Here is a 13,950-nt window from a genome sequence, read left to right as displayed (position 1 = left end):
CAGATAATGTACTCACCCCCTTGTCATCCAAGATGTTCATGTCTTTCTTTCTTCAGTCGTAAGGAAATTATGTTTTTTGAGGAAAACATTTCAGGATTTCTCTCCATATAATGGACTTCTATGGTGCCCCCGAGTTTGAACTTCCAAAATGCAGCTTCAAATGGCTCTAAACCATCACAGCCGAGGAAAAAAGGGTCTTAACTAGCAAAATGATGGGTTATTTTCTAAAAAAAATTACAATTTATATAGTTTTTAACCCCAAATGCTCGTCTTGTCTAGCTCGGCAAGACGAGCGTTTGAGATGAAAAACTATATAAATTGTAAATGTTTTTAGAAAAAAAAACAATCATTTCGGCTGGGATCATTTAGAGCCCTTTGAAGCTGCATTTAAACTGCATTTTGGAAGTTCAAACTCAGGGGCACCATAGAAGTCCATTATACAGAGAGAAATCCTGAAATGTTTTCCTCAAAAAACACCATTTCCTTACGAACGAAGAACGAAAGACATGAACATCTTGGATGACAAGGGGGTGAGTACATTATCTGTAAATTCTTGTTCTGAAAGTGAACTACTCCTTTAATCAAGTAGCATGGGTATATTTGTAGCAATAGCCAAAAATACAATGTATGGGTCAAAATGATAGATTTTTCTTTTATGCCAAAAATCATTAGGATATTAAATAAAGATCATGTTCCTTGAAGATATTTAGTAAATTTCCTACTATAAATATATCAAAACTTAATTTCTGATTGGTAATATACATAGCTAAGTAGTTTATTTTGACTAAGGAAATTTCCCCACTTTTTGATTTTTTGCACCCTCAAATATTGTCATATCCTAACAAACCATACATCAAAAGCTTGTTTATTCAGATTTCAAATGATGCATAAATCTCAGTTGACCCTCATGACTGGTTTTGTGGTCCAGGGTCACGTATGCATTTATTTATTTTAGGAGTAACATTTATTATTGAGAAACGTTCTAAATATACATGTATAATAATTCAATACATTTACATATTGATTGCACTAGAACTGTAACATCCACATCAGCATCATGTAAAATTGACGTTCCTTTCTTCTTTTACTGCAGTGGCAGTCAAGTACATTAAACACACACTATAAATACTTCCAGATTGACTTTCGATTATTATTACCTTGCTGACCAGAATCAAAAACGATCTTCCAAATGAAACGAGCAACTGCATCGTAAAGACCAGCAGGTGTCGCTGTTTCCCGTGTAATCGAAGCACTACAGCGAGCCCTGTGAGGCAGCGTCTCCCACACCGCTGAGATGAAGTAGAGCTGGAGCTGGGACGAGCTCGAGCCTGTGTTGTTTGGGATGTCGAGGATTAAATATGGCCACTAGCTAGCTGATCTAACAGAACCAGTATCCGCGTCAGAAAGCACTGGCATCACCCGTGAAATATGGATGGGAAGAGCGCAGGAGGATCTCTTTAGAGCGGTTCTCACTGAAGCTTGAACACATCGGCTGGTCTGGTGAGTTCTCATGGATATGCGGATACACTGGAGACATGCAAAACACATACACACTGCCCACTGGCGCTAGCTTCATTCCTTTCTTCCTTCAAAATACAGCTCCCTTTCTGCATTTCTACATCTTTATAAAAATGTCAAGATGTTATTCGGTTGAAATAAATGATAGTCTATGCAGTCCAGCTTTATGAAAACGAAACGCACTGTTCGGCATGGTTGTGTGTAGCCGGGGCTAGCTGTGGCTAAGATAGGAGGACTTCGCTAGCCTGTTAGCTGCAGGGGAATAATCATTCATGTGGAGACAATTAACAAATACGATCCTTTAGTAATATAGACCTCGAGTTTAATCATATGCGTGATTATTATGGTTTATTTCGAGGTTATTTAGGCGATGTCTGCTGAGCTGTAATTGTATTGTAAGCCCGCACTGTCACTGAAGATTTCGCCTCATCCACGACTATAACGTTACTGAATTTATTTATGGTCCCTGTCAGTTTACAAATATGCCAATCTAGTATTATATAATATATTTCTGAGTCTGTTTTGTGTGTTATTGTTCTCCTCGCTTGTCAATTCCATTTTCTTACACTTGGTGATTACTTACATTTGCGTCTTTTTATTCTAATATATAAGGTGTATGTTTTATAAATTGCTAACAGACGTTTCTTACCTTTCTGTGTTTATTATTTCTGATAAGCACTGTGTAGTACAGTCTGCCTGCTAATGTACACACATTTCTCACACTGGATCAATTCTCTGTCTGTCTGTTTGTCTTTTAGAGGGCAAACGTTTCGTTTAAGATTGTATTGTAATCAATTCAATATTACTGAAATTGTTATATTATTTCTGTCTGTTTATCTATCTATTCATGACTAGACATTCAGTGAATAACACTAGAGATAATGTACTCACCCCCTTGTGAAGGGGTAAGGAAATTATGTTTTTTGAGGAAAACATTTCAGGATTTCTCTCCATATAATGGACTTCTATGGTGCCCCCGAGTTTGAACTTCCAAAATGCTGCTTCAAATGGTTCTAAACGATCACAGCTGAGGAAAGAAAGGTCTTATCTAGCAAAACAATCGGTTATTTTCTAAAAAAAAAAAAAAAAAAAAAAAAATTTATATACTTTTTAACCTCAAATGCTCATCTTGTCAAGCTCTGTGTGTACTCTGTGTAGAGATTAAAGAATATAGAAATTGTAAATGTTTTTAGAAAATAACTGATTGTTTCGCTAGATAAGACCCTTCTACCTCGGCCCTTTGAAGCTGCATTTGCATTTGTTCAAACTTGGGCACCATAGAAGTCCATTATATGGACAGAAATCCTGAAATGTTTTTCTCAAAAAAAAAACAACCATCATTTCTTTAAAGACATGAACGTCTTGGATGACAAGGGGGTGAGTACATTATCTGTAAATTTTTGTTTTGAAAGTGAACTACTCCTTTAAGGCTGAAGCTAATCCCAGTAATGTCATGAGTTGTGATATGAAGGCCGTGCTGATTGATTGGGACACAGTGTGATGGTGAAGTGGTGGGCAGCTGCATCAGGTGAGAGGTCATGGGCTCAAGAACAGCTGTGTGTGGCCTCGACACCTCCGGGCTGCTCATTTATATGCCATTTAATTTGTGTTGTATGTTTTGGTGAGCGTATGCAGAGTTGTGAATAAGATTAGAGATGGGCTGTGATTGTGGTTTTATTGCATGAACTACTCACCCGTTTGTATTGTGCAAGTCATTGAACCTGTGCTTTTATCCCTGAGCCATCATAATATTGGCTTGCAGCCATATCAGTCACACATGACCTAAATTGCACCTGTTTAGAGGCTATAAACCAGTTAAACCTATTAAATCTTGTTTGACTTATTATATTGTAGGTCAAGCTATTTTCCAAACCTATGATTTGTTTTTTTTCTATTTCTTAATATGTGTGTCACAGTGTTTTTTAGTCTAGATTATTTAAGAAGTATGGATCTAATGTAGAAATGTGGCAGCTGAAGTGTATGTGAAATTATAAGGGTATGTTACCTGATGTTTTGTGCAGTGGACTTCACAGGGTATTTGGCCATCTAGATTCTTAAGTGAGTTAGCAGTGAGCAGTAATGTTCAGTTTGGCATAGGAAGTGTACACCGATATATCGCTTTACAGGAAGTGGAGAGGGAAATTTACTCACCACATACTTAGCGCTACAGGAAGTTTGGCTAAAATAAATGCAGTGGAAAGGAGCTGATGCGCTGGAATTTTTATTCAGCCTAATTAACTTCAGGTGCAGTTATAAAGCACATTTAATACCACAAAACAAACAAAATTGAAAACAAAGTTTTTGCAGAATCTGCAACATGTTTATGTACCAAAATAAGAGGGATCATACAAAATGCATGTTATTTTTTTTTTTATTTTGTACTGAGATGAATAAGATGTGTCATGTAAAAGATATTTACATATAGTCCACACTTGATTCTTAGTACCTGAATGATCCACAGCTGTGTTTTTTTTTTAGTCATAGTTGTTCATGAGTCCCTTGTTTGTCCTGAACAGTTCATCCATCTTTTCACACTGAGGACGACTGGTCAACAAGGTTCAAACGGAAACACAATGCATTCAGAGCCAGGGGTGAAAACTTTTGAACAGAATGAAGATGTGTACATTTTTCTTATTTTGTCTAAATCGCATATTTTTAGTTACAGAAGACACTCACAGAAGACAAAATAAATAAAAATTACCCTAATAATCCTCAAATTAAAAACTTTTTCAACTCATGAACACTCATGAATCACAAAACAAAACAAAAACAAACGAACGAAAAAACAAACAAACAGATGTGGATCATTCAGGTAACAACACAGTATTAAGAATCAAGTGTATGCAAACTCGAACAGGGTCATTAATATAAATTCAACTATTATTTTCTCTTGTGGATTATATGTAAATATCTTTTATTTGAAATATCTTATTCAGGTCAGTGCTAAATAAAAAATAACATTCATTTTGTATGATTCCTTTTATTTTAGTAAAATAATTAAGATTTTGCAGATTCTGCAAGGTGTATGTAGACTTTTCACTTCAACTGTCTTTTGTATATATATGCTTTACCGCCATTGTCATGTCTGGTATTGGCATGAATAATATTGCTAAAGATAAATGTTAGTTTTTGGACGGTCTTCTTAAGATGACTGTTTATATGAATACATTTTTATAAGCTTTTATACTCTTTTACAAGCTATCAAACTAAAAAACAAGTGTTTTAGGACACAATGATAGAGCGCAATGTGTCTTATGCCTACTGGAGGGAAATTTAACGGCAACAGTAGAATTCATTATTTTTAATCATGTCAAAGGATTATTTCACCACCCTGAAAGGAGGAGATATATTGAGAAACAAAATTTTATTGGTCTATGTCAGTGCTCCTTTTCCTTCCATTTGTTGGAGAAATGATCCAACTGAATGGCCCAATGTGAAAAAACCAGACAACTATTTGTGTCCTTAAACACTCGTTTTTTGGGTCAGCAGCTTATAAAAACGTAGTTCTGTGTTTTTTAGCTTGTTTACTGTACACCTTGTCTCATAGCAGCTTTTAGACATTGTTCTATTTTTTGTTATAAGTCAGAAATGACAAGGAGGCAGCGTCCCGCAATACAAAGTCAATGGAGAGCGTTGGATTGCCTAAATGCACTCTGTCTCTATACTAAAACATTGGGGGAAGCTCTAAACAAGTGATTTTTTTGTTTTACGTGCGCAGTGGGTAATGAGCGGTGAATCAGCACACAGCACAGCTCACACATTACACATGTGATATTTTACACAATGCAGACTTCAAGCTATTAGTGTTGCCTAAATGACGTTGTTGGAAACATGACTCACATTTTATGCAAAGAATTTAGCCGAAGTATTTTCTCTCATGATTCAGGGCCAGTAAAAACAAGTCACCTGGTCAAGCATGGAAAAGATTCTCTTAATTGATGACACTGTGAGCTGGTTTTGATCTTTGTTTTTTTCAGACTCTTACTCAGTGCTTTGCTGCAGCGGCATTTGTACTGGTTTGTAGATGTTTGGATAGTCGGTTTCGAGTGGTTCAGGGTATTTTGTGTCTGTGTTATTTCAGTCTTCAGTTAGTACACTGTGTATATCCTCTGAATCAGATGACTGACTTCCCCTTTTCAAAACATCCAACTCTGTCTCCTATGTAGACTAAGGGAGCTATTACCCTGATCTGTTGATCGATTTTTGTTTTTTTACAGTGTGATCATTTCATAACCGCCATCTGCTCTTTAAATGTTATCGATGCATCCCCCTGTACTGCCGATTTGGTATCTCCTGGTATGACACTGGCCCCCCCCATGATAAAGCCACGTGGTAGAGCTGGTGACAGGGAGGATCAGCTGTGCCAGTCCCTGCAGGCTGCTTGGTTCTCTGGTGCACAGGTCTCCTGGCAGTGCCAGCGAAGAGCGTAAATCGGTGCTCGCTCCCACAGCGTCCTATAAATGCTCTGCCTTCTCTCTTTTTCCTAGTCGGCACGGCGCAGATTAACAACCGTTATTTTCTCAGCAATCTTCAGATCGAAATTGCGTCGGTAACAACGAGGGATGCTTGCAGAGCACAGGGAGAACAGTAGGTATGGAAAAAAACATGTTTGATCAGTGTGTCTCCATAGTGACAAAGCGTTTGTTTACAGTTTGGAGCCTTGTGTCACGGATTTATTTGCTGCGATGGTGGTCTTGAAATGGCTTCTTACTTTCTGCTGAGGATCCTGGCAGCGCTTCGCTTCGAAAATCACACATTTTTGGAGTCCACGTGAGATTCTTGTATGCGCCGTCATAGTTTTTATATAATTAAAAGCTGTGGATGATAAAACAGATGAGTAGGGAAATGACAGATGGTGCCTTTCTTCCTGGAGGAATGGTGATGTGGAGCAACAAGAGGTTGCTGTGAGTTTCAGATGTAAGAAAGGGTTATATCTCATTTTTTGAAAAGTAATAAGCATCTTGCATCAGGCATTGTGGGCGTAAATGATTTCTTCACTGCTTCATCCTGGCAGTCTGCGAATTGTAATTTTTTTTTGAAGACACCTGGTTTCTGACTGCTTGTTTTGCGAATCAGGTCAAGACATGTTTGAAACCAAGGGCTTCATTAGACTCTGACTCATTCAGAACTGTGATTTACACAGAAAGGGTTTTTGATTTTAGGAGGTAGATGTGGATTTGAGTGTGAGGGAACCAGTGATGTTGGTTAATATTTGGCTCATTGTTTTGGATCATGTCACTTCAGCTTGTAGCTGTTCACAGCCATTACATCACCCGTTTATGTGTGCTCCTCCCTAGAGTTGTACAATTTACAGAGTTGAACAGTGATTTACTGACTGGAGACTGAAGGTTTTAGTTAAATGCGGGCTTTGCAGAACAAAGTTACAGGTGTAAAGTGACCAATGGTTTCAGAGTCTAGATAAGTAGTAATTTGTTAATCGTTAGGTTGGAGTATAAATGCTAATTACTGTTACCCTGCCTGCATGATGTCATCTGTGGTGAAATGAATTTCACAGGAGACTTTTACCACTCTTCAATTAGAAAAAATAACAGTTTTCCAACTTTATTCTCAGTCATTTTTTTTGCTTTAGTACTGATTTTGTTGAGTGTTGCGTCTCATTGTATTGATATTCTGGTATCTAAAAATGAACAATACTTCTACATAATAAATAGTGTAATAAATGTATTGTTCATTGTTCATTCCTGTTGGATAATACATTAACTCATTTTAACAAATGACACCTTATTGTGGAGTGTTACCAATATTCTTCTTGTGCCTTGCACTGTTGTATAACCTCAGTTTACACTTGTAATGTCTTGTTGATTATTGAGGGTTAGTAGTGCTTGACTTGTTTTGCATAAGAATTCATAAATGAAAGATTTTAAGGGGTACATGCATTTTCTCATAAGTCGCTTTAGTTTAAAAATATCTTCCAAAAGCTTAAATGTAAATGTGGTAATTAGTTGTTAATGGTAAATCTGTTATGAAATGGCAATTCCTAAAATCTGTAATACTGTAGTATACCTTACAAGTACATGCTACAAGTACAGTGAAGGCTTTGTAGTTTTTTATTTAAGTAACCAAAAGGGACTTTATAATAAAGCAAAGTGTTTACATTTTATATTAACAAATGCTGTTCTTTTAAACTGTTAAACTGCTCATCAAAGACTCTTTTTCCACAAAAGCAAAGACAGCACAACTCTTTTCAGCATTGATAAGAAGTATTTCTTGAGCAGCAAATCAACATATGATTTTTGAAGGATCATGTGATTCTTAAAACTCGAGTTATGACTTTCTTTGCCATCACAGGAATACTTTACATTTTAAAATGTATATAAATTATTTTAAATTGTAATAATTTTTCACAATATTTCTGATTTTACTGTTTTTTGCTTAAATAAATGCTGCCTTGGTGAGCAAGAGATACTTTCAAATACATTAAAATCATGTCTATTAGGCTGGATGATTAATCAAAAAGTAATCGAAAACTAATTTCAGAACCTCTAACCGACGTAATTTTCCCATGTCGGTTGTTTCATTTACTGTATTTTGCTAAATTTAGGCTTCACGATTAATCGAAAAGTAATCGAAAACTAATTTCAGAACCTCTAACAATGTAATTTTCCCATGTTGGTAATTTCGTTTAATGTATTTTGCTAAAAAAAAAATGCTGCCTTGGTGAGCAAGAGTTACTTTCAAATACACTCAAATGTTGTCTGTTAGGGCTTTATGGACGATTAATCAAAAAGTAATCGAAACCGAAATTCAGAACCTCTTACCGACGTAATTTTCTCATGTCAGTTATTTTGTTTACTGTATTTTGCTAAATAAATGCTGCCTTGGTGAGCAAGAGATACATTCAAATACATTAAAATCTTGTCTACTGAGGCTTGACGATTAATCGAAAAGTAATTGAAAACATATTTCAGAACCTCTAATCAACGTGATTTTCCATTGTTGGTTATTTTGTTCACTGTATTTTGCTAAAAAATGCTGCCTTGGTGAGCAAGAGATACATTCAAATACACTAAAATGTTGTGTGTTAAGGCTTTATGGACGATTGATCGGAAAGTACTCGAATCAAGATTCAGAACCTCTAACCGCCGTAATTTTCCCATGTCAGTTATTTCGATTATATTTTGCTAAGAAAATGCTGCCTTGGTGAGCAAGAGATACTTTTAAATACATGAGAATCTTTTCTATTAGGGCTTGATGATTAATCGAAAATTAATCGAAACCAAAATTCAGAACCTCTAACCGACGTAATTTTCCCATGTTGGTTATTTTGTTTACTGTATTTTGCTAAAAAAATGCTGCCTTGGCAAGACAAGATTTTAGTGTATTTGAAAGTAACTCTTGCTTACCAAGGCAGACTACATTGGTTAGTGGTAGGGCTGGGCGATAAAACGATAACGATATATATCGCGATAGACAAGAGATCGATATCAATAAAAAATGTGTTCGATAAAACGTTCGATATTTTGTATTCTTCGTCGGCCCGCCCAGCCCCCCTTTAAAGGAGAACTCCGGTGTGATATTGACCTAAAGTGTATTGAATCATGATACCGAGTGTGAACGTACCTTGCATATCTCATCTCGGTTTGTGTCCAGCTGTCCGAAATCTGGGGTCAGTTAGCCGATGCTCACAACAGGTTGTCAATGAAAGTCAATCGGGCATCGAAGGAGCCATGTAAATAAATCACTGTTTTAAGCCATTTACGAGGCACAAAGTAGCTCCACACTTCATCGGTAGACTTCCTAGGGCCCTGACATTTAAAACGAGACATTGAGAACTCAGAAAAAGCACCGGTAGTTTATTTACAAGAAGATTTATACAGACATCTTCCACCAGGAACAGAGCAGTTGCCGCCATCTTAAATGTAGTCACGATAAATCGAGTGTGGAGCACCAATGAATTTATCAGGTTATCAACGTATCAGGTTGTAGTTTCCTTCGTGCTCGACACTCGACTTATCGTGACTACATTTAAGATGGCGGCGACTGCTCTGCGAAGTCTACCGATGAAGTGTGGAGCTACTTTGTGCCTCGTAAATGGCGTAAAACAGTGATTTATTTACATGGCTCCTTCGATGCCCGATTGACTTTCATTGACAAGCTGTTGTGAGCATCAGCTAACTGACCCCAGATTTCGGACAGCTGGACACAAACCGAGATGAAATATGCAAGGTACGTTCACACTCGGTATCATGATTCAATACACTTTAGGTCAATATCACACCGGAGTTCTCCTTTAACGTTCAGTTCATAGCGCCGGATCACAATAGAAGTTAAGGTTATCTTTCCTACAGAACGGGTCCATGTTGTTGTATTAAACAAACTAAATAGCCTTATGTTATTTATCTTATTTACACGACAGCATTTGATTTCTGTCTCTACATGATTGCGCGTTTACAATGTCTCCTCACAGACGGGATCGCGGACTCCATTCATAAAAACGGACTTTACTATAGGGCGGAATGCCGCGGAATTCGTCGATTTTTGGACCAATAAATCAAAAGTTGGTCTGTTAATGAATTCAGATCGCGATATGGACTAGTGTCTGTGAAAACTGAAATGCAAAAAGACCGTTTCAATAAGAATCCTGCATGTTCCGTTTGCCTCTTTATGTATGAATGGAGGAGACGCGTTTTATTTTCACTACACGCATACTGCACACGTGACGCTCCCGCTAATTTTTGGCCTTTGCATCTCACATGAACAGACAAACTCCAATAAATACATCTCCAAAGCTGCTGTGAGTGTCACTTTTTGTCAATTTTACCGTTTCATTAGTGAAACTAGCATCATTCATACTGTATTACACACTGAAACTTCACGGCAACCTGTCAAAATAAAAGTACGGTGTAACATGTAACAGAACAATATTAGTCTTGTATTACTTTGTACAGTATAATGTAGCTGTTTATATGTTCACATTTAAATATTTACATAAAACAATATATATGATAAAATAATAAAATTAAAGAGTCACCACTTAATTGTTGAAAAAATACTATTATTATTAAACCTTTTTTTAACTGAATATAATTTTTCTTCTATGTAGCCTATTAATTTTAACAGTAAAGCTCCGTTTATTTTTATTTTTAAAAATAAATTAGTGATTTTGCTTTCATTTGATTATCAGAAAAATTAAAACAAGAATTTCTGAAAAAAAAAAAAAAAGATTGTAATGCCCTATTGTTCAAAATGTTGAAAGTTTTGGACTTATTTTTTCACTTAAATAAATATTTTTGTTATTACACAAAGTATAGGCTAAAGTACCGGGAAATAAGTAATGTTGGCTACTGGCAACCAGCAATCTGTGCAGAAATAAATATTATCAGCCAAGTACTTTGCAACAACCTCTGACCTGTGGTCAAGCCGTACTTCTGGGTCATACATTAGCTTGACCATTCACTTCATCGACAATGAATGGGGTTTAAATTGAGGATTAAGAGATAATTAAGTGTATATTGTGACTTTAGACTTATGTTTACATTTTAATTATTTGAGTTTTCCATGGTTGTTTACATTTCTGTCTTAATAACTAAGGGGATTATGATCAGAGGAAGGTTAAGTTTAAAATAAAAATGCTTGAGTGTAATATATTTTTCTCCTGGTCCTTATTTTAAATGGGTCATAAAAATATCAATAATTATCGATATCGACCGATATGAAACACTGATATCGTGATATAGTTTTCAGCCATATCGCCCAGCCCTAGTTAGAGGTTCTGAATTTTGTTTTTGATTACTTTTCAATGAATCGTCCAGCCTAATAGACAAGATTTTAATGTATTTGAAAGTATCTCTTGCTCACCAAGGCAGCATTTTAACAAAATACAGTAAAAACAGAAATATTGTAAAAAATTATTCCAATTTAAAAGAATTTATATACATATAAAAACGTAAAGACAACATTTTTGTGTATTTGAAAGTATCTCTTGCTCACCAAGGCAGCATTTATTTGAGCAAAATACAGTAAACAAAATAACCAACATGGGAAAATTACGTTGGTTAGAGGTTCTGAAATTAGTTTTCGATTAATCGTCAAGCCCTAATAGACAAGATTCTCATGTATTTGAAATATCTCTTGCTCACCAAGGCAGCATTTATTTGAGCAAGATACAGTAAACGAAATAACCGACATGGGAAAATTACGTCGGTTAGAGGTTCTGAAATTAGTTTTCGATTAATTTCCCAGCCCTAATAAACAAAATTTTAATTTATTTGAAAGTATCTCTTGCTCACCAAAGCAGCATTTATTTGCGCAAAATACAGTAAATAAAATAACCAACAAAATTATGTCGGTTAGAGGTTCTGAAATTAGTTTTTGATTACTTTTTTGATTAATTGTCAAACCTATTGTCTATAAATCCTTAAGTTAGACATTTGGACTAGCTTTTTGTAAACAGACTTGTGCGCTTGTGCGATTTACACTTTGCTTTGTTTATGTCGTTTAATCAGTTACTTCAAACGTTGGCCACTCATAAATCATAAATCAGTATTTATTGTTGTTGTGTAAACTTTAATTTATTGGTGAATTAGGCTTACATTTTGAAAGCGAAAAAACCACAATAACAACCAAATGGCTGTTGACGAATATTGTAGGAATGAGGTTAATGTGTGTTCAGGAATCCAGTGGGCTGTTTCGTATGGAGACAGCTGACACTGTCGCTTGTTGTTGACTTGTTGACTGTAGTCAGTGGGAAATGTTCACTCTCACTTCGGCATTTCCATCACCCATAACCGTGACAGAGATGTGAGGCTTTTGTGTTTACGTCACCCAGTATTCCCAAGAGTCTTTGAAAGGCTTTTGAGGAGGCTGAAGCTGTGTGTGTGTGTGTGTTTTTTTTTTTTTTTTTTTCTCCCTTCTCCGAACAGTCCTTTGGAGCTTACTTTGCTTTCTCAGACAGTCATTGGAGCTGGCAGCCCTCTAAGAAATGCTATGAAAGACTTAAAGCGTAAAAGGCTTAGCCACATTTTACTGAAGATTTCATGTCCCAGCAACCTTACTCCCCACCGATTTACATCAAATCTGCCTCTGTATGTCCCAAGGCAGGATTATTCATTGAGGAAGGACAAGTAGACTTAGATGAAATAGATTTTTTTTTTTTTTTTTTTCATTTTTGAAACACCTGTTAAACTAATTATAATTCGAGTTACAACAACTCTCTGAACACAAAAACATGTTTTGATTATGTTAATTAAAACATGATCAGTTCTTACACTAGCTATTTGATCTCTTGATAAACTAAAAGGCTTTTTTGGGGAGTTTTTTTTTTCTTTTTTGGGGAAGTGCCTTGTTTTTGTTGTTACATACAGTACAAGACAGAAAAATAACCATGGATAAACTCTCTCATGGATATCTACCATTGTAGCGCAAAATAACTTTTTTTACACTATTATTTTGTAACGGTTTTTACATTTGGCGCAAAGTGATTATAGTTACACATACTCAATTAGTGAGTTAATTAAATTGAATGATTACTCACAATTTATGCAAGCATTCAACGCCCATCCATCTCGATACAATAATTTAATTAAGTTATAAATGAAATCACTTTCCATGTGATCTGGTGCACTATGTTATTATTGGTAATTATGAATTTATGGCTATGGTTATCATGTTATGGTTAAAATATCAAAGATTTTAATTTTGGTTCAATGTTTGTACTGGTTACCAGGGTCAGAAATAAAAAATTCTACTTGATGTCATTACAAAAACATATCTGTGGGTATAAATAAGTACATATTACTGCAGTTTCTAACAGAAATGAACTCTAGAAGCAGTAAAACAGTGTGCAACGGTTCAACTTACTCACGGTTCGGTTTGTATCACGGTTTTAGAGTCATGGTTTTAGTACGGTTCGGTATGTGCTATTTTCAAGGAAAAAACTATACTGTTAAAAATGAAGAAAATAAGAATAAACTACAAGCAACATCACAAATAAATACAATATAATAAAAATACAAATAAAAAAGAATTAGCCTTTATTAAAGTTACAAAAAAATATATTTTATTTATCAAAATAAGCAAAAGTGATTGTATTATTTACAATTTTTTTTTACAAAAATTATTATTTAAGATTATTATTTAGAGATTATTTAAAAAAACATTATTTTAGCTAAAGTATTTGTATCAATACTGTATACATTTATAAGATTTTTAAACAAAATAAACAACTTGGAAAAAAAAAATTCTCCATAAATGTTTAATGCAAACGTATATATTTTTCTGCAATCATATAATTTGGGCACAGTGAAAAGCGTTTTTTTTTCTTAGGGTGTGCCCTGTTGTACCCTATTGATATTAATAATCAAGAGCAATAATCTACAATAATGATTTTAGTCTTAATATTGCAGCCCTATGAGTTCCTGTTTTTTACATGTGTCATTTAGATAAAATTTTAAACAGTCTATTGTTATTGAC

The sequence above is a fragment of the Garra rufa genome, chromosome 5 (assembly GCF_049309525.1).
Source record: "Garra rufa chromosome 5, GarRuf1.0, whole genome shotgun sequence".
Classification (NCBI taxonomy): Eukaryota; Metazoa; Chordata; class Actinopteri; order Cypriniformes; family Cyprinidae; genus Garra; species Garra rufa.
The sequence above is the reverse complement of the archived record's forward strand: the minus strand, read 5'-3'. Positions refer to the sequence as shown.